Here is a 22,336-nt window from a genome sequence, read left to right as displayed (position 1 = left end):
AAGGCAGAGACAGTCCTCTCTGCTTGGGAAACAAGGCACGTGTTTGGGTCAGCATCTGCAAAATATGCAAGGAGAGATATGAGACTGACTGACTGACTGGAGCCTGACTTGGAAGATTTTTCATGATGTGTGTGTGCGTGTTCAGTCACTTCAGTCATGTCTGGCTCTTTGTGACCCTCTGGACTGTAGCCTGCCAGGCTCCTTTGTCCATGTGATTCTCCAGGCAAGAATACTGGAGCAGGTTGCCATGCTCTCCTCTGGAGGATCTTCCCTACTCAGGGATTGAACCCAAGTCTTTTACATGTCCTACACCAGCAGGCAGGTTCTTTACCCCTAGTGCCACCTGGAAGCCCAAGAGTTTTCATACTATGCAGATATTTCATAACAATATTAAAAAACAAAAAGACAAAACAAGCAAGTTACCCAGAGTCTCAGTTTACACTGAGAAGCAGCATCTCTATTTGAATCTGAGAACCAATTGTGTCCCTAAGGAAACTACACATGCTCTCCCCCTAGTGCTTTGATCATTAATCTCTGTTGTTCAGTCGCTCAGTCACGTCTGATTCTTTGCGACCCCCTGTCCTTCAGCATCTGCCATGTCCTTCACCATCTTCACCATGGTAGTCTCTAGGACTGGGATATCTTTATTCTATTCCTGCCCTTCTCTTCCTCTCTATCTCTCATTATTTTTCACTATGCCCAGTTACATAGGGCTGGGATAAAATGTTGCCTCCTCTGTGAACCCTTTTCTGACTTCCATGCAGTTAAAATCTCTTTGGTTCTCACAGCATTCTATACAGTTCTCTGCTTTCTGACATATCACACTGAATCATGACCTACTTACTGCTTTTCTTTCTAGAATTTCAAGGTCTTGACAGAGAGGGTTAGGTTTTAATCATCTGTATTTTGGTGCCTAGCACGGCCTCTGACATTTGGGAGATACTTTATAAGTTTTACTTGAAAATTAATGAATTAATATCCTCAGTTAGTTGATTCATTGTTCAAGACAATTAGCCAGGGACTGTTCAGTCAACCTGCACATAATATTAATAAGGAAGTAATATTGGGCTTCCCTTGTGGCTCAGTTGGTAAAGAATCCACCTGCAATGCAGGAGACTAGGGTTCACTCACTGGGTTGGGAAGATCCTCTGAGAAGGAAATGATAACCCACTCCAGTATTCTTTCCTGGTAAATCCCAGGGACAGAGGAACCGGGCAGGCTACAGTCCATGGAGTCACAAGAGTTGGACTCGACTTAATGACTAAACCACCACCACTGTTACTACTAACACAAACCGTTGACTATTTCCCTTTCATTTAACTTCCTCTGCAACAGCTACAACCTTCTGTGATCTAGATATATGCCAACTCTCTCTGCATATCATCTGTTTATATGTATTCAATAAAATATTATTTTCCAGGAATCATTTCCTGGGCATGATTCATAATATAAGCACTGCTTGGTCTGCAACTTCTAAAACAAATGGTTCAGGATATGGGCAAACTTTTTGTGTCAAGGTTCCAACTGAAGCAAGGGTGGTGAGCCCACTACAACCTAGCACAACTGAGACAGACTGCTTCTGAGCAGAAGTGGGCTGAGAAGAGGCACTAGCCAGCCAAGTTTATGCAGCAACACCGAAGATCAGCAAACCGACACCCAAGGAGCAGGCAGACTTTGTGTGAGCAGCTGTCCTGGCCAAGGATCTATTGTGACTTTCTCTCCTAGTCGTCACTGCCTTAGGGTTGCTGTTTTTCGAGAGCCATTACTGCTTCCAGTGTATGTCACTTCTGCAGATTTTGTATACCAGAAAAATATTTGAGTTATAATTATTTTCTTAGAGTTGATAGCCCACACGATAATGTTGCAGTAGATATGGCTAGATATAGGAGATACAAAGGACAGAACTCTAGAAGGTTTTGAACTCAAGCTCAGGAAGTAAGCCTGAGCCGTTTGCCAGTTGAGGGTAAGTATTAGGATGTGATGGAAGGATTTTAAGCAGGGAGAGATGATGTCATCAGGTTTGTGCTTTAGAAAATTGATCTGAAAGCTTACACAGGCAGTATCAGATGGCATAGAATTAAAGGCAGAACATCTGCTTGCAGACTGTTAAACCAGTCCAGATGGAGGCAAAGAAAGCTTCAGTTAGGACTGTGGAAGGTAGACTGATATTTTTGATGGCCCACTGGAACTTCTCTCCAATATCTGTAAAGCAAACCATAAACTTAAATCTGTCCCTAAATAACAAAGAAAACAATGAATTTAATTTTATCCTCTTCTAACACTAAGTAATTCTGCAGCCACAGATATATTTTATGACTTTGTAAGCTGTAGTTTCCTCATCTCAGCAAATGAAGCAGTTGCATCTCCAAATCTTCTATTTTTGGTTATATTCCCATCATACTTTTGGTTATATCCCCATCTTACTTCAAATATCTGAAGTTGTCAGATATCTTGTAAGTATCTTGCTTCTTAAGGAAAATATAAGAACTCTTAGTTTGACTATAATGGAAATAAAGGAACATTTGTATTTAAATTTCCCATTCTAATTGTCCTTATCAGATAATTTCTAGATTCGGATATTTTTTTACTTAATTCTAGTAAAATCAATGTTTCCTGGTTTGGGGATATTAGAAAATGTTCGTTATAAGAAATGCTGAACTGGGGCTTGAAATTTTGGAAAACATCCCAGTATGAAGAAGTCACAAAATCATTCCTGTGACTAAAGTGCATGAGACTGGTAGCATCAATGCAATGGCAGGGAAGATCAACCAGCTGATGCATTTCTAATCTGATTTCAATGACTTTTGAGTTGAAAGCCCCAAGTTTTCCTTTGACTCTGCTTGAATGCAACTCAAGTGGGCTGAGAGGTTTTGCAATATAAAGGCAAGTACCCAAAAAGTTGAGGTGCATTTAAGAATCACTTAGCCTAAGCTATTTTTGATTGAGTGCAATAGCTAGAAGATGAGATTTCACAAGCCAATTTCTCTTCGCCATTATCTAGTGAAGTAATGTATACTTCTATTTTCTCAACTTGTAGAAGGAAATAGCAACCCACTCCAGTATTCTTGCCTGGAAAATCCCATGGACAGAGGAGGCTGGTGGGCTACAGTCCCTGGGGTCGGACATGACTTAACAACTAAACAACAGGTAGACGGGGCAAATGAATGAGCCCCTTCCAGCTGAGAACACAGGGCCTCGGTAGATGGAGTGACATGTAGCTCATATGGCTTGGCAGTGGAGGGACCAGGGTGGAGCCACAGATTCCAAATCTATTTCACTCCAGACCATTATGGATTTTCCCTTGGGGTGGGGTCTACAGGTCCCCTTTCCTGGAGAATGGATACCTAAAGGAAATATAATTTCTGTTAGCAAGGAAGGGGACAGATGGTGATGAGCTGGCAGCCGACAGATGCTCATCACACATTCAGCCATCCCTGTACCCAGAGACCGGTTGTTTCCAGTTTTTCGGTCATGCACACAACACTGCAATCAATAGCCTTGTGTGCATACTATCAACACTTTCATTTCTGGAGCTTAGATTTCCCAGAGTGGGAATGCTGGCACCAAGGGCTTGTGCATTTTAACATTTTAAGCTTTAATTTGTACTGCCTGTTTCTTGCCAAAAGGGCTGTGGCGTCCACCTTCCCCATCTCCCCACACCCTCTGCAGCCTCCAGCCTATTTTCTTTCCACTGTCCTCTGCCATCACCCCTTTGGGAAGAATTTGCTGATTGCCAAACAGACATACTTAGAGTGGCCCAGTGAGTCAGGATTAGTCCATTGCCTTCAGACACTGGACTCCTAAGGGACATCTGTTCTTAAAAGACAAATGATACTGCTCTCAGACTAACAAGTTTCACCAGAGCTGCAACCGCCAGGATCTCTGGATTTTTCTCTTTTTTTCTGACTCTTGATCTGCTCCATGGGTGGTTCCTTCTCTTCGTTTACTGGTGCACACACTCTAATGTGCCTTATCCTGACTCCACGCAGTCACTGATCCTCAGCCACTTCTGAAAACATCCCCCCTATTTCTTGCATTCACCCTTAACTGTCTTATAAGGTTTTTGTTTTCTTTTTGTTTTGTGTTTGGTTTTTACCTTTGACCCATTCAAAGGTAAACTGTGTCACACTGGTTACCTGTCTGGCTGAGAACAGCTGCTTTGTAAATTACTATTTACAAAGCAAATAGTAGTTGCTTTAATGTTGGAGGAATTCAGCTTGAGAGAGAAGGTAGAAGTTTAGACATGAATCCAATTCAAAGTTTTTCTTGCAGTGGTCGAGGGTCTTTTCCAGAGTGATGATATAGCTTCTGCAGGTCATTGTGCCATTGTTCCACACAGCAGGGAAAATGATGACTGCCTGGTAAACCACAAGCCAGTCAAGATCTCAACAGTGCTCAGGTATCCTTTGCCTCAGCACCAAAGTCTGCATTTGTATGCTTACTAACTGAAGTTTTTCTTTTCTTTTCTTTTTTTTCAATCACTGGCTATCTTGTTCCAGGGATCAGTTTTTAGATACATAAAATGTAGCATTTCCTGGATCACATAAAGAATCTGAGATTCAGAAATTTCTGATAATATTTGCAATGCTGTTTATTCCAATCATCAATTTTGTTTTTAAATGGATGTAAGTGCATCAACCCTTGGAAATCTGTGTCTGAATCAACATTACAATGTCATCAACAATTTACAGTCTAATAATCCAAGTATAATAGAAATATTTTTTTCTGAGTATGCATACTTATGTCTTTCATTCAAATTTCCTTCTTTTTTTTTTTTTTTAATTTTTTTATTAGTTGGAGGCTAATTGCTTCACAACATTTCAGTGGGTTTTGTCATACATTGATATGAATCAGCCATAGATTTACACTTATTCCCCATCCCGATCCCCCCTCCCATCTCCCTCTCCACCCGATTCCTCTGGGTCTTCCCAGTGCACCAGGCCGGAGCACTTGTCTCATGCATAAATTTCCTTCTTTTTAGCTATTGCACTTTTGGAGCTTACTTCATGAACTTGGGTATCTTAAATGTTATACACAAATCAGGTTTTTATAATTTAAATAGCTTCAACATATCCCTAGGAGTTTCCCTGGTGGCTCAGTGGTAAAGAATCAGTCTGCCAAGGCAAGGGAGGCGGATTTGTTCCCGGGGCCAAGAAGATCCCCTGGAGGAGGAAATGGCAACCCACTCCAGTATTCTTGCTTGGGAAATCTCAAAGACAGAAAAGCCTGGCAAGCTATAGTCCATGCAGTCAGAAAGAGTCAGGCATAACTTAGTGAATAAACAATAGCACCAACATTTTCTAAACTAATTAACACAGATGAATGATCTTTAGGAGATTACTGTTTATATCACACACTAAGAAATTAAGTTGATAAAACCATCTCAGACAGTAATGAATCTGCCTGCAATGTTGGAGACTGAGTTTAATCCCTGTGGAGGGAAGATCCCTTGGAGAAGGGAATGGCAACCCACTCCAGTATTCTTGCCTGGGAAATGCCATGTACAGAGGAGCCTGGAGGGCTACAACCCATGGGGTCACAAAGAGTCAGTCCCAACTGAGAGGCTAATGCTTTCACTTTCAAGAAAAATTTCAGAAGGTAGCTCTTCTTTTCTCCTATAGGGTATTACAAAAAGTCTCTTACATTATGGTCTGGTGGGACACTAGTTTTTGTGAGAGAACTAAGTAGTTTTGCTATACCAATTTAATAACCATCATATCCTTATTTACCAAATAATAACTTGTTAAAAGTTCAGTGACACTCTGTTCCCAATAACATATTTTTGTTAATCATTTGTTATGTGCTACTGCTTATCTACATTAGAATCTACCTTATGAAGTTATTAGATTAAGCCCAACTATGTATTCCATATGCTCCCCTGGTGGCTCAGTGGTAAAGAATCTGCCTTCATTGCAGGAGACCTGAATTCAATAACTGGGCCAGGAAATCCCCTGGAGAAGTAAATGGCAACCCACCCCAGTATTCTTGGCTGGAGAATTCCAAGGACAGTGGAGCTTGGTGGGCTACAGTCCATGGGGTCAAAAAGTTGGACATGACTGAGCAACTCACCCTTTCACTTTCATGTACTCTCTTATTTGAGAGTTAAATTAGGTTTAAGTTTAAAATATGTTATTCATGATATAATGGTACAGTGTTTATTGGTACATAATAGTGGTACATGATTCATAATATAATGGTACACATAATATTCAGTTCAGTTCAGTCACTCAGTCTTATCTGATTCTTTGTGATCCCATGGACTGCAGCAAGCCAGGCCTCCCTGTCCTTTATGGACTCCCAGAGCTTACCCAAACTCATGTCCATCAAGTTGGTGATGCCATCCAACCATCTCATCCTCTATTGTCCCCTTCTCCTGCCTTCAACCTTCCTCAGCATCATGATCTTTTCAAATGAGTCAGTCCTTCACATCAGGTGCCAAAATACTGGAGTTTCAATGATACATTATTTCTCTAGGTACTCTGCTACCTGAACAAATCTGGAAATCACTATATTTCAGAAATGAAGAAAAAATGGAAACAACAAAATAATGGCACTAATAAATAATAACAAAAGTAAGCAGTAATTTGGTTGTCATTTGACCACACTTCCTTGCCAATAGCTCCCCATTTGAGGAAGCTCATGTGGAGAAATTGAATGTGGCAGCACAGAACCTGAGTATCCTGGGATCCTTAGAGCAATGCCATCACCACCTCACGGCCATATTCTGATACAGCTGTTAAGCTGTCCAGACATTAAACAGCTGTTTGAAATTACTAAAATGAGTGTCTGAGGAGAAAGTAACATCAGTGTAATCAGAAAACAGAACTAGAATTCAGGAAGTACTGATCCTAACTGGCTTTATCTCCCCCGACAGTGGGCATGTACCTTAATCTGCCTGAGTCTCCATCTTCTCATCTGCAAGTAGAGAGATAAGAGCTGTGTGGATCACGTGAATAATAAATGATACTTTCCAATCCCTATTAACTAATCTTTGTATATTCAATTTTTCTTCAATCTTTTCTCCAGGTATTGCTTGGATTTAACTTTACAAAACATTCATCTGCTCACCAAACTTTCACACTGGAAAAGGATTTAGTATATTTCCATTATATAGAAGAATATACGAAAAGTTCAAATTCTAACATTTGAGGCTATCTTCCATTTTGTCTCAAGTGGTTCTTTAAGCTTTATTTATTTTTTATTCTTTAAGCTATAAAATGTCTCAGACTTTCCCACAAAAAAGGAAAGTATTTATTATTTTATGAATAAATTGAACTTAACTTACTGCTGTGCTTCTATACGGACTTTTCCCTCCGCCAGGAATGTTCTTTATCAACTGCTGAAATCCTGCAAGATCTATCAGATATTGCTCGGATTTTGATTAAGATCTATCAGATCTTGATCTATCAAGATCTATCAGGTTTGTTACACCTTCCCCAATAAATTCACCTGAGACTCAACACTCTTTCTTTAGTCACATATTTTACTTTTGCCCAGTATTCAAAATAATTTATGAACATCTTTCCTCCTAAGAGATGTTTAGGTCCACTTGGTAAACCTTGACAGAGCCTAATACACTGGGATTGCTCAATAAATGTTTGCTGAGGCAAGTTAGAATTAGTTTATTAATCTTTGTAAACAATGAGCATTCTATTGTTAATATTATATAATAGTCTATGAAGATTATTACCTAATGCCTACACATCTCTGATTTATTTATACTAATACACTGAACAACATTCCTTATTTATGCTGCTATTAATGGTAGACTAATTATTGTGCAGCAGACTTACTTTTGATACCTTAAAGTCAGTACATAATGTCTTACATGAGCAGTGAGCAGAATAGAGAAATGCAGAGATATACCTACCTCTGTATAATCTGAGCACATATATATGTATGTTTTTTCAAACTCTCTTCTCTGAGCTGTAAATATTGATAAAAACAATAATTGTGAAAGGGCACATCAGCTAAGCAAAGGATGGAATACTGCACATTGTTAACAGAAATCAAACTGTGGATTTGAAATTAACTCCACTCTTTACTTGAGGAAGTTACTTAAATGTTTTTAGCTTCAGTTCTCTCAGCTGTTAAATGGAAATGTTAACAGCATTGATCTCTTACAGTGAACATGAGATTTACAGGATAAACACACCCACACAGTTTTCAGTCTTGAGTCTGGTACATCATACACAATCAGTAATCATTAGATATTATATTAATGATAACAGTGATTAGCATTTTACTTTTGTCAACATAGAATGGAAGTTGGGATTGTTAATGAATCTTTCATTTTTACTTTATTCTTGGGGCAAATAAAGACTTTGTAATACTGCAATTAATCACAAGCTCATCTATGTTACATTTTATAGGTTCTGTGGGTTTTATTGAAATGGTAAAGCCATGTCTTGAATATAAAACATATTTATAAATATCTGAACTTATGTGAGAACCAATAATATAAAATGTATAACCTCGAAGAGTAATGATTATTTTATCAACCATTCCCTGTCTTCTCTAAGTTAAAATATAGACTATGTATAAGTGGACACTTCACATGATCTGGTTCCATTCCTTGTGGTTGAAGAATGCCTTGGGTATATTGTAACCGGATATTACTTGATGAGCCATGTCAGCTACTATGGCACTTCAGATGAAATTTTCAAGACACAAAAATATTGGAATTAATTTACTTAACATATTTGCTGATGTTGTTTAGTTGTTGAGTTCTGTCTAACTCTTTTTGAGACCCCCATGGACTTTAGCCCACCAGGCTCCTCTGTCCATGGGATTTCCCAGGCATGAGTATTGGAGTGGGTTGTCATTTGCTTCTCCAGGGGATCTTCCTGACACAGAGATTGAACCTGCATCTCCTGCATTGGCAGGCAGATTCTTTACATTGAACCACCTGGAAAGCCCTATTTAATATATATGGTCCATTAATATACAGTTTCTGTTCATTTTCTTATGATCTCTCATGACAACACCATGACTTTTCTAAAGAGAGGGTAAATCCTCTCCCCGTTCCCAACAAATATTACTAAAACCCACCTTGAAGCTTCCAGGTGACTCTAACCTGGGTGTTTTATTAAACAAAGTTCCTGCCTTCACATGGAATTAATATTTGACTTAGACATGTTAAAGTGAAAATTTCCAACAGGTATCCAGTATCATTTTTATCTGATGTTACTACTGTGTAAAGAAGAAAAAAATTTAAAATTGAGTTTGACTATAGTTTACCTCTTATTATTATCCATGGTTCAGAATTAGAAATTTGAAAGTGAATTCTACTGGAATTGTGAAATTCTGCTTGAAAGTGAAAACAACTGGAATTTTTGTGAATGTATAGTACTACAGAACTGTCAAAGATTTGGGTGGGCACTTACCTGAAAAGCAGTATGATGTGGGTAAATTATGTAATCATTTTGAGCTAAATTTTCTCTACCTGAAAATAGTGATAATTATTTCTTAGACATATTGTAAGAATTATAGAAAATAACATTTTTCAGGTGCTTAAAACAGTGCTTGACAGACTTCCACTTTCAGTTGCAGGATACCTTTTAATTCTAGATAATTAAAACTGGATGGATATGACAAACAAATTTTAAAGAACTCTACAATCCTCCAGATCCTATGTTCTGGTTAGTCAATAAATGTTGATGTCAGTATTGCTGTGAAGGATCTTGCAGAGGTAAATAAAGTCCCAAGTCACTTGACCTCACAGAGTTTTCTCTAGCTTGCAGCAGAGGAGGAAATCAAAGGGAGCTGAAGCACAAAGGAGATTCAGGTGACAATTCAACATTATCAGCTACAATGTTTTTAAAACATCCTTGGCAGGGACTAGCAGGGGATCTGTAGGAGATGAGAGGAGCTCTGGCCAATAGCCAGGGAATGAGGATCACAGTCTACAAGCACAAGAAACTGAATGAAGCCACAGTCTGAGTGAGCTCAGAAGTAGATTTTCCTCCCCAGATCTTCTGAAAAAGAGCCCAGGTGTGAGACTCCTTCAGTGGGAGACCCTGGGCAGAGAACTCAGGTGAGCCATGCAGGACTTGCAACCAATAGATAACTGTGAGATGACAAAAAGGAGTGGTCTTAAATCTCTTTATTTATGGAAGTTTGCAGAGTAGCAATAGAGCACCATAACAGATAAATGTTAGGTTTCTTCACCTTGTAATCAATGTGCATTTTACTAATTTTTCTTAATGTTTACCTTTTTGCATTAAAGACAAAAAAAAGTTACATTAAATATTTGCTGGTAAGATAATTGTCTTTAAATCATTTGATCTGTATCCTTTACTTTCTACAGGTCTCCATCTATATAGTAAGATATAGGATCTGAAGGTTGTTTCATCTAAGGACAGGAAAAAAAAATGTGCTTAATGTTGTTGAAATAATCTTGTCACAGTTGTACAATGAGTTACTGTCTCCAGGCAACAGTCTTCCATGAGAGAGAAACTCCAAATGTAAAGATCTTCTCTTGAGTCTCATCCTCATTAGTATCATGTGACACTTGGCTTTTACCAGTACATTCCCTGGATTTTACACATCAACACAGTTATCCTTTGAGCCTTACATCTTTTCTTCTTCATCTGACTCTGTGGCCATATCTGACCCCATAAAAATGTTTTTCAAATATCAGTGTTCCTCTAACTGCTTTCTTGCTTTGATTACATGTTTTGATTCATAGATTTCATCTATTCATGATTTCAGCTCTCACTTTTCTGCAGCACTTAACATGGGGCATGTCAGCAGCTGTAGCTTTTTACACATGTAATATTTAAAACTATTGATGACTCCCAAGTTTATGTTTCTAATCCTAATTCCTCCCAAGCCATTGGACCTCATGTCCAAGTACTTATGAGACATACTCATTTTGATGTAGAGTTTTCAAGTAAAACACAAGACTCCTTGTTGATATTTTTTTAAGTAGAAATATATACTAAGTATTGCATGGGACATACTTATGCTAAAATACTGAATGTTTACCTGAAATTCAAATTAAACTAAACTTCATATAGTTTTATTTATTAAATTGGCAAATATAGTTTGAAGCACATTGAAATCTTGAAGTGAAGATTTCCAAACTAAATTAATATTATTACACACAGCAGCAACTGTGATGTCCTTCACTGTTAGATTAATTGAGCCAATTAGGCCTGATTCCTTAGCATAAATAAGTGGTGTAGCTGAGTAATTAATTAATAAAGCACAGACCTAGACCCTCAGTTACAGTTGATCAGGTCTACTTCTTAGCTTCATCATTTAATAGCTGTGTGCATCCTAAGACGCTTCAGCCGTGTCCGACTCTTTGCAACCCTGCCGGGCTCCTCTGTCTATGGGATTTTCCAGGCAAGCATCCTGGAATGGATTTCTGTGCCTTCCTCTAGAGGATCTTCTGGACCCAGGGATCAAACCTGTGTCTCTTACGTCTCCTGCATAGGCAGCTGGGTTCTCCACCACCAGTGCCACCTGCGAAGCCTGTAGCCAGTAGCAATCTACCAAATTTGCTAAAGGCTGTGTTTCCTTATAGTTAACAAGAAGATGATAACCGTATCCCATATCAATAGGCTTTCATAAGAATTAAAGTGTAGAGTCATGTAAATGACATGGTCGGGTATCTAGGAACGACTCCATTCTTTCTCCCCAATTCACAGCTCACAGAGCATGAGTTAGGGTAATATTGGACTGTAGCAAGAACTCACAGATATTCAAGGAGGGTGAGCAAGTAGTGAGAATCTTGATTTTTTTTTCAAATATTATTATAAGTACATATTTATTTGGTAGCTTTATAGAGCAGAAATAAAACTATTCATCAGACACATCTAATTTTTTTCATATTTATATCCTTGTAAAGAGGATCTGATTCTGTGTCTCTATCACAATATTAATTTTTCCTATTTACGAGAAACGCCTCTTTAAGTTTTCTACAAAGCCAGAAGCAATGCATGATTTTAATTTTTTTCTACTTTGAGGTTTGCAAAAGCTAATTTTCTTTTGATGGGTCTTAGCAATTTGTGTCTTTGTAATAGATATTTGGCTAGATTTTCAAATTCTGGGAAAAACTTACTAGGGGCCTGAGTAACAGAAAACATTTTTTAAAAATGCACACCGTCTAGTTTTAGGGAAATAGTGTATCAGTGGAAGTTGTTTGTGTTTTCCCTGAAACTAATCAGTCATTTGGCAGTGAGGTAATGAAGTTCACATTTGTCAGGAAATTAAATAATATTTCTTCTTACAAAGAAATTCTGCGGCTTGAAATGGTTAAACTGGATCTGTAGCATTCTGAAGTCAGCTGTAAAAACCTTGGACTAATTTAATATTGTAATATATTTCAATGTTTCCATATGTTTAGAGCATTAATTGATCATTAGTAACTGAACCTAAAAGTACCTGAGTGTGTACTGTATATGATTCACAATGCCAAGGACTATGTGATGCAGGGAGTTTTTATAAGGGAAAGCTTCCATGGAATCTGCACCTTTAGGCGTGCGTGCCTGCTAAGTTGCTTCAGTCATGTCCGACTCTTTGCGACCCCATGGACTGTAGCCCACCAGGCTCCTCTGTCCATGGGATTCTCCAGACAAGAATGCTGGAGTGGGATGCCATTTCCTCCTTCAGAGGATCCTCCCCACCCAGGAGTCAAAGCAGCATCTTCTGCATCTCCTGCACAGGCAGGCAGGTTCTTGACCACTAGTGCCAAAGGCAGGTAGACAGAAACGACAGGCAGGACAGACTGGAGAGGGGCTTGGAGGAAACAGGGGTAATAATCTATGCTTGTGCTGGAATGATGCCACTGTAGACTATTCCAGGTAAACATCCGGACTTGTGCTCAAGTCACCTCAGCACACTGAAGAGAAACCCAGGTAATGGTCCATAATGTCTTAGAGTGGGGCAAAAGTGGAGGAGAAAGGAACTCTCTGAAAGACCTTTTAAAAGAAAACTTGGTCTCATTATTACTTAAAATACCCATTAAAGTTAAACATAATGATAATCTTCAGCCAGGAAAGGGAGCTGAAAACTAACATTAAATGAACTGCTTCTATATAAGTCAGGAATATTAGAACTCCTAGGTAATTTCCAACAGAATTATTTGACAAAAGCCTCTTGACCTGGACTCTGATATGTCACTCATAATGACTCTGGCAACATGAATCTGCAAGGAATGAATCAGGCCATGAGATAGCATCAGGTCAAGGGTCAATTTGTTCTTTGAAAGGTCAATTTGTTATCACTGGATAACAGATTGGACTCTGCAGCTCAGTCAAAGCTTGAACCCAGCTGCTACCACTCACTCGTTGCCCTGCACCAGTAATTTATATCAATCAGAGCACTCCTGGGGTTATCACAAAACCTGAAATTGGGCCCTGGCATTTGAATTCTAAAGAAAATGTCCCCTTCTTGCCTCTTAACACAGTTGACTATTTAAAGTGTTCATACTGAAAAGGTACTAGGTGTTCAGATTTTCTTATGTGTCTTGTCTGAAAAGTTATGATAGGATCTAGATATTAAGAAGAGTAAAGAAAGAAGTTTTTCCCTCTATTTTCAGCTATAGTGGCAGAGTTTGTTTTGTTTTCATTTGATTTTGAGATCTTTGAGGAAAGACATTAATTTCATTGGTGGATCTGAAAGGTTCCCTTCAATAAGGCTAAAGCCAGAGAGAAATTACTATCCCCAAGTCCTCAAATAAATAGGGCACCAAACAGAAAATACAAGAGCTCAAATAACTGGTCGAAATCTGAAGTAACAAGGAAGCAAAGCATGTGGCAAAGGCTACTCTTTAGTGACCATAAGATTTATATAGAATTTCAAGATTGAAAATGTGCAGGAATTACATCTCTATATAAATTCATTGGAAGGACTGATGTTGAAGCTGAAACTCTAGTACTCTGGCCACCTGATGCAAAGAGCTGACTCATTTGAAAAGACCCTGATGCTGGGAAAGATTGAGGGCAGGAGAAGGGGACAACAGTGTATGAGATGGTTAGATGGCATCACTGACTCAATGGGCATGAGTTTGGGTAAACTCTGGGAGTTGGTGATGGACAGGGAGGCCTGCTGTGCTGCAGTCCATAGGGTCACAAAGAGTTGGACACAACTGAGCGACTGAACTGAATAAAGTCATCAGAATTCCTTACTAGGATATTATTTTACATAGTGAAATATCCCTATCATATATCTACCATGATTACATTACCTGCAACTAGAGGGCAATGTAAAGTCATGAGGTAAAACAAGTATTACAAGGCCCTTCCATTATGTCTTTATGTCTGTTCCCCAGTCTCTAATCTGCCTCCATCAAAAAAAAAAAAAAAAAAAAGGAAGAAGGAAAGAAAGAAAGAAAGAAAGAAAACTTAGTCACCAAATATCAGGATTGTTTCTGAACCCAGGAAAGTTTGAGACAAAATATGTGATTGTTTTTCTGTTTTATTATATCAGTAAAGCAGGTATTTTAGATAATAGTTAACTACTGCCTCAGTCTTTAAACCCTTGTCCCTCTTGATCTTTAGAGCAGTATTATGCTAATCATAAGTTCTCATATTTATTTTTTAAGCTCTTCTGCTTCCATCTCTTCCTAAGTACACTGGAGTCCTTCTTACTCTCCATTCTTTGTGCTTACATATCCTTACTGGAAGATCTGAAATTACTTTTAAGATTTTAATAATCATCCATAGGTGAAAAATGGTTTCCCAGATAACTCAGTGGTAGAATATCTGTCTGCCAAAGCAGGAGACATGGGAGTCAGGGGTTCAATCTCTGGGTCGGGAAGATCCCTTGGAGGAGGAAATGGCAATCCAAACCAGTATTCTTGTCTGGGAAACCTCATGGACAAGGGAGCCTAGTGGGCTAAGCCCATGGGGCTACAAAGAGTCAGACGCAATTGAGACTGAGCACGTTGGTGGTGGATTAGTTGCTAAGTAATGTCTGATTCTTGCAACTCCTTAGACTATAACCTGCTAGGCTCCTCTGTCCATGGGATTCTCCAGGCAAGAATACTAGAGTGGATTTCTGTTTCTTTTTTCCAGGAGAACTTCCCAACTCAGAAATCAAACCTAGGTCTCCTGCATTGCAGGCAGATTTTTTACCAACTGAGCTACAAAGGAAGCCCCAGGCACATAGGTAAACAAATTCCAAATCACTATCTAACTATGACTTCTCTCTGACTTTCAGATTTAGAAATCTAAGTATCTGTTTGACTCTCCTTAGAAAACTATATTGGAGAAAGAAATGGCAACCCACTCCAGTATTCTTGCCTGGAGAATTCCATGGAGAAGAGTCTGGCAGGCTACAGTTCGTGTGACTCTTCATGTCACAAAGAGTTGGACACAACTGATCAACGATAGCTCAGACAACTATAGACATTTTAAAAACTCAATATGTACACAATTAGACACATTATCTTCTTTTCCAATTTATTCCAGCTTCACCAAGCATAGTATTTTACTTCATGCTGTAGAACTTCTCATTCAATATCTTTCTAGATGCCACTTTCACTGTTTCTATCATTCTTGTTAGTTTTAGTTATTTCTAAAATCTGCCCTTCCTTGGCTTTCTTATTTCAAGATCTTAGTTGGGTCCTTCCTCACTTCTAGCCAAGAAAAATGTAAAATCTTCTTATCTCAAATGTTTTTCTTAAAATATATCTTGCTTACCATTGACAGATTAGTTAATTCAAAATATACTTGTTAGCTAATTAATATATACCAGATACTGTTAAGGGTGTTGAGATTACAAGAGTGAAATAAGAAAGATATGACTCCCTTACCTTCAGTGATTGTTTTTTTATGGCAAAGTGATGAAAGAAAAAACATTACAAAACTTAATTAAACAAGGTTACAAATAATAAAATTGTTAATGCTGATAAGTGGTGTGCAGAAAGGAAACTGAACTTAAGCTGAACATAATACGACAAAGTTATTTAATTCCACTTTCAAGGAATACCTTTCATAGGAAGTGACACATAAAGCTACTCTAAAACATGACATAAAGCCAGCCGTGGGAAACGTGTGTATGTATGAGGGGGTCTGGTTGTGGTGCTGTAGAGACTTCCAAGAAGAGGGAACAATATATTCACAGACCACTGGTGGAGAAAAAGTCTGGCATAGTCAAGGAATAAAAAATCAAAACACAAACAACTACCACTGGGTCTACTGTTTTCTCCTGTGTATTACTTTTATATGGCTATCTTAAAAATGACCACACTCTTGGTGGTTAAATGCAACACCAATTTATTATTTTCAGTTCTCTAGCTTGCAAGACTGACAAGGGTGTCACTGGAATAAATCAGCCACTGTACTGCTGTATTCCTTATTGAAGCCCTAGAGGAGAATTCATTTCCCTGCTTTTTCCAGTTTCTAGAGGCTACTTGCATTCTGTGGCTCATGGTCCCTTCTCTACCTTCAAAGCTGGTTCTGTGGTATCAACTGTGATTTCCTTCAGTAGCCTCCTCTCTCTCCCTCTGACTGCTTCTCCTAGTCTGTCTTTCCCATCTACACCTAAGGACCCTAGGATTACATTGAACTCACCAGCACTATCTAAGAGAAACTCCCTTTAAAAAAATATATTTATTTATTTTAATTGGAGGACGATCACTTCACAACACTCTGGTGGCCCCTGCCACACATCAACATGGATCAGCCATGGCATAAACTCACTTTTTAAGGTCAGAAAATTAGCAAACTTATTTATGTTCATAACCTTAATTTGACCAAAATGAAGTTTTTCAGATTTTATCCAGTAGTTACTGGTGACCCATTGACCATTACAATCTTTTAGAGGAGAGATATAAAAGTTGTGGAAGGGTTTTAGGGAGGGTTGTCTGGCATTAAGTTTACAGAGGAACATTGGAGATGAGACTGCCCTGATAAAACTACATTTTTAAAATTTTTTAACAAGTAGAGTACATTTTAAATTATTTAAAGTTCACAGTTTAGAGTTCCTAATGTCTTAAATATTTATCTCTCCACCTTAGTACTAGTAAAATGCTAAGGCTTAATAGAAGAATTGATTAGTGAAATTCAATTTACTGGGTTGAATCATCTACTTACTTTTGTGAAGTAACATTTTTTACATGAGACAAATATTTCTCAATTATTGATGTCTATTCATAAATATGAGCTTTCTCTGGTGGCTCAGATAGTAAAGAATCTGCCCATGATGCAGGAGACCTGGGTTCAATTACTGGGTTGGAAAGATCCCCTGGAGAAGGGAAAGGCTACCAACTCCAGAATTTTTGCCTGGAAAACTCCATAAACAGAAGAGCCTGGCGGGCTACAGTCCATGGGTTGTAAAGAATCGGACATGACTAAACAACTAACACTTTCACTTTTTCACTTTCCTATTCTAAATATTGCATCCATTATTTCTGTATGCATTTTGCATAGCAAGCTATACAGACACATCTTGGCTATGGAGGGTATTGTTAATTAACAATGTACACACATGTTCATGTGTACTCAGTCACTTCAGTCGTGTCTGACTGTTTGTGAGCCAAGGACTGTAGCCCAACAGGTTCCTCTCTCCACGGAATTTTCCAGGCAAGAACACTGAAGTGAGTGGCCATTTCCTCCTCCTCCGAGGGATCTTCCCAACCCACTGACCGAACATGTGTCTCGATCGAACATGGTTTTTTCATTGGCAGTTGGATTCTTTACCACTTGAGCCCCTTAATTATTTGGCAATGAAGATAATACAAGGTACTGTATTTACTCAGGGTTTTTGAAGACAATGCTCTACTAAATACATTCAAGTTCGAAGTGCTGTGTTCAGGCTTGAAGATAACACTCCAGAGAGTGTCCACTCAACATAAACACAGTGGGTCCAGATCTCCTACTTTCTCATTGCAGTGCCTCTATTAATGAGGCCTCTATTAATACAAACTTTGCACAAGAAGGTGATCTAGTAAAAGAACTTAGAAAGCATATCGTGTGAGAAGGAGCACAAGGAAATGAAGGTAATATGTTTAAAAAGAAAAACTGAAGAGGATATTGGCTGTGGCATTTTAAAATATCTAAAATCCTATCAAATGGAAAAGAAAATGAAATAATTTAATGGGTGAGTTGTAAAAAGGAAACAAGTTTAGGTACAGTTTGAGGAAGATATGTCTGTGCTACGTAAGAGTGAAACAGGCTGTTTCAGTTCAAAAACAAAGCGAAGTGAAACAAAACAAATTACTATCTTTTGGAAAGATACTATCATTGGTTCAGAAACTGGAATGGATGACCCACAGAATTATTTCCAACTCTATGTTATATTGCATGCAAATTATTCTAGCTACCACATCTATAGAATAAGGAAACCTTTGGTTCTCTAATTACTAAATTCTAGTGCTCGCTTCGGCAGCACATATACTAAAATTGGAACGATACAGAGAAGATTAGCACGCCCCTGTGCAAGGATGATAAGCAAATTCATGAAGCATTCCATATTTGTCAAATAACACACAAAGGGATTCCCATAAGGATAACAGCTAATCTATCAATAGAAACTCTTCAGGCCAGAAGGGAATGGCAGGACATACTTAGAGTAATGAAAGAGAATAATCTACAACCCAGATTACTGTACTCAACAAGGATCTCATTCAGATATGAAGGAGAAGTCAAAAGCTTTACAGACAAGCAAAAGCTGAGAGAATTCAGCACCACCAAACCAGCTCTTCAACAAATACTAAAGGACCATCTCTAGACAGAAAACACAGAAAGCCTGTATAAATGCGAATGCAAAACAACAAAGTTAATGGCAATGGAACCATACCTATCAATAATTACCTTAAATGTAAATGGGTTGAATGCCCCAACCAAAAGACAACGACTGGCTGAATGGATACAAAAACAAGACCCCTATATATGCTGTCTACAAGAGACCCACCTCAAAACAAGGGACACATACAGACTGAAAGTGAAGGGCGGGGAAAAAAATATTTCACACAAATGGAGACCAAAGGAAAGCAGGAGTCGCAATACTCATATCAGATAAAATAGACTTTCAAATAAAGGCTGTGAAAAGAGACAAAGAAGGACACTACATAATGATCAAAGGATCAATCCAAGAAGAAGATATAACAATTATAAATATATATGCACCCAACATAGGAGCACCACAATATATAAGACAAATGCTAATGAGTATGAAAGGGGAAATTAACAAAAACACAATAATAGTGGGAGACTTTAATACCCCACTCACACCTATGGATAAATCAACTAAACAGAAAATTAACAAGGAAACACAAACTTTAAGTGACACAATGGACCAGCCAGACCTAATTGATATCTATAGGACATTTCACCCCAAAACATAGGACATTTCACCCCAAAACAATCAATTTCACCTTTTTCTCAAGTGCACACAGAACCTTCTCCAGAATAGATCATATCCTGGGCCAGAAATCTAGCCTTTGTAAATTCAAAAAGAATTGAAATTCTTCCAGTCATCTTTTCTGACCACAATGCAGTAAGACTAGATCTCAACTGCAGGAAAAAAAAAAAAAAAAAAACTATTAAAAATTCAAACTTATGGAGGCTAAATAACACGTTTCTGCATAACCAACGAATCATAGAAGAAATCAAAAAAGAAATCAAAATATACATAGAAATGAGTGAAAATGAAAACACAACAACCCAAAACCTATGGGCCACTGTAAAAGCAGTGCTAAGGGGAAGGTTCATAGCATTACAGGCTTACTTCAAGAAACAAGAAAAAAGTCAAATAAATAACTGAGCTCTACACCTAAAGCAACTAGAGAAGGAAGAAATGAAGAACCCCAGGGTTAGTAGAAGGAAAGAAATCATAAAAATTAGGGCAGAAATAAATGCAAAAGAAACAAAAGAGACCATAGCAAAAATCAACCAAGCTAAAAGCTGGTTTTTTGAAAAGATAAACAAAATTGACAAACCGTTAGCCAGACTCATTAGGAAACAAAGGGATAAGAACCAAACCAACAAAATTAGAAATGAAAATGGAGAGATTACAACAGACAACACTGAAATACAGAGGATCATAAGAGACTACTACCAGCAGCTCTATGCCAATAAAATGGACAACTTGGAAGAAATGGAAAAATTCCTAGAAAAGTATAACTTTCTAAAACTGAACCAGGAAGAAATAGAAGATCTTAGCAGACCCATCACAAGCACAGAAATTGAAGCTATAATCAGAAATCTTCCAGCAAACAAAAGCCCAGGGCCAGATGGCTTCACAGCTGAATTCTACCAAAAATTTAGAGAAGAGCTAACACCTATCTTACTCAAACTCTTCCAGAAAATTGCAGAAGAAGGTAAATTTCCAAACTCATTCTATGAGGCCAACATCACCCTAATTCCAAAACCAGACAAAGATGCCACAAAAAAGAAAACTACAGGCCAATATCACTGATGAACATAGATGCAAAAATCCTTAACAAAATTCTAGCAAACAGAATCCAACAACATATTAAAAAGATCATACATCATAACCAAGTGGGCTTTATCCCAGGAATGCAAGGATTCTTTAATATCTGCAAATGAATCAATGTAATACATCACATTAAAAAATTGAAAGATAAAAACCATATGATTATCTCAATAGATGCAGAGAAAGCCTTTGACAAAATTCAACACTCATTTATGATTAAAACTCTCCAGAAAGCAGGAATAGAAGGAACATACCTCAACATAATAAAAGCTATATATGACAAACCCACAGCAAACATTATCCTCAATGGTGAAAAACTGAAAGCATTTCCCCTAAAATCAGGAACAAGACAAGGGTGCCCACTCTCACCACTACTATTCAACATAGTTTTGGAAGTTTTGGCCACAGCAATCAGAGTAGAAAAAGAAATAAAAGGAATCCAGATAGGAAAAGAAGAAGTGAAACACTCGCTGTTTGCAGATGACATGATCATCTACATAGAAAACCCTAAAGACTCCACCAGAAAATTACTAGAGCTAATCAATGAATATAGCAAAGTTGCAGGATATAAAATTAACACACAGAAATCCCTTGCATTCCTATATACTAACAATGAGAAAACAGAAAGAGAAATTAAGGAAACAATACCATTCACCATTACAATGAAAAGAATAAAATACTTAGGAATATATCTACCTAAAGAAACAAAAGACCTATATATAGAAAACTATAAAACATTGATGAAAGAAATCAAAGAGGATACAAATAGATGGAGAAATATACTGTGTTCATGGATTGGAAGAAGCAATATTGTGAAAATGAGTATACTACCCAAAGCAATCTATAGATTCAGTGCAATCCCTATTAAGCCACCAACGGTATTCTTCACAGAACTAGAACAAATAATTTCACAATTTGTATGGAAATATAAAAAACCTCGAATAGCCAAAGCAATCTTGAGAAAGAAGAATGAAACTGGAGGAATCAACCTGCTTGACTTCAGGCTCTACTACAAATCCACAGTCATCAAGACAGTATGGTACTGGCACAAAGACAGAAATACAAATCAATGGAAAAAAATAGAAAGCCCAGAGATAAATCCATGTACCTATGGACACCTTATCTTTGACAAAGGATGCAAGAATATACAATGGAAAAAAGACAACCTCTTTAACAAGTGGTGCTGGGAAAACTGGTCAACCACTTTTAAAAGAATGAAACTGTAACACTTTCTAACACCATGCACAAAAATCAACTCAAAAATGGATTAAAGATCTAAATGTAAGACCAGAAACTATTAAACTCATTGAGGAGAAAATAGGCAAAACACTCTCCAAGATAAATCACAGCAGGATCCTCTATGACCCACCTCCCAGAATATTGGAAATAAAAGCAAAAATAAACAAATGGGACCTAATTAAAATTAAAAGCTTTTGCACTACAAAGGAAACTATAAGCAAGGTGAAAAGACAGCCTTCAGAATGGGAGAAAATAATAGCAAATGAAGAAACAGACAAAGCATTAATCTCAAAAATATACCAGCAACTCCTGCAGCTCAATTCCAGTAAAATAAAAGACCCAGTCAACAAATGGGCCAAAGATCTAAGCAGACATTTCTCCAAAGAAGACATACAGATGACTAACAAACACATGAAAAGATGCTCAACATCACTCACTATCAGAGAAATGCAAATCAAAACCTCAATGAGGTACCATTACACGCCAGTCAGAATGGCTGCTATTCAAAAGTCTGCAAGCAATAAATGCTGGAGAGGGTGTGGAGAAAAGGGAACCCTCTTACACTGTTGGTGGGAATGCACACTAGTACAGCCACTATGGAGAACAGTGTGGCGATTCCTTAAAACACTGGAAATAGAACTGCCATGTGACCCAGCAATCCCACTCCTGGGCATACACACTGGGGAAACCAGATCTGAAAGAGACA

At 38.0% G+C, this 22,336-nt stretch overlaps 1 non-coding gene across 1 annotated transcript; it reads left to right on the top strand.

Moving 5' to 3' along the window:
• The first annotated feature begins 18,326 nt into the window (after nucleotides 1–18,326).
• Nucleotides 18,327–18,432, top strand: LOC122677650. The gene has a single exon (XR_006335880.1). It is a non-coding gene; the product is annotated as a U6 spliceosomal RNA (small nuclear RNA).
• Nucleotides 18,433–22,336: the final 3,904 nt, after the last annotated feature.

This window comes from Cervus elaphus, chromosome 2 (genome assembly GCF_910594005.1).
Source record: "Cervus elaphus chromosome 2, mCerEla1.1, whole genome shotgun sequence".
NCBI lineage: Eukaryota > Metazoa > Chordata > Mammalia > Artiodactyla > Cervidae > Cervus > Cervus elaphus.
The sequence above is the reverse complement of the archived record's forward strand: the minus strand, read 5'-3'. Positions and strand labels throughout refer to the sequence as shown.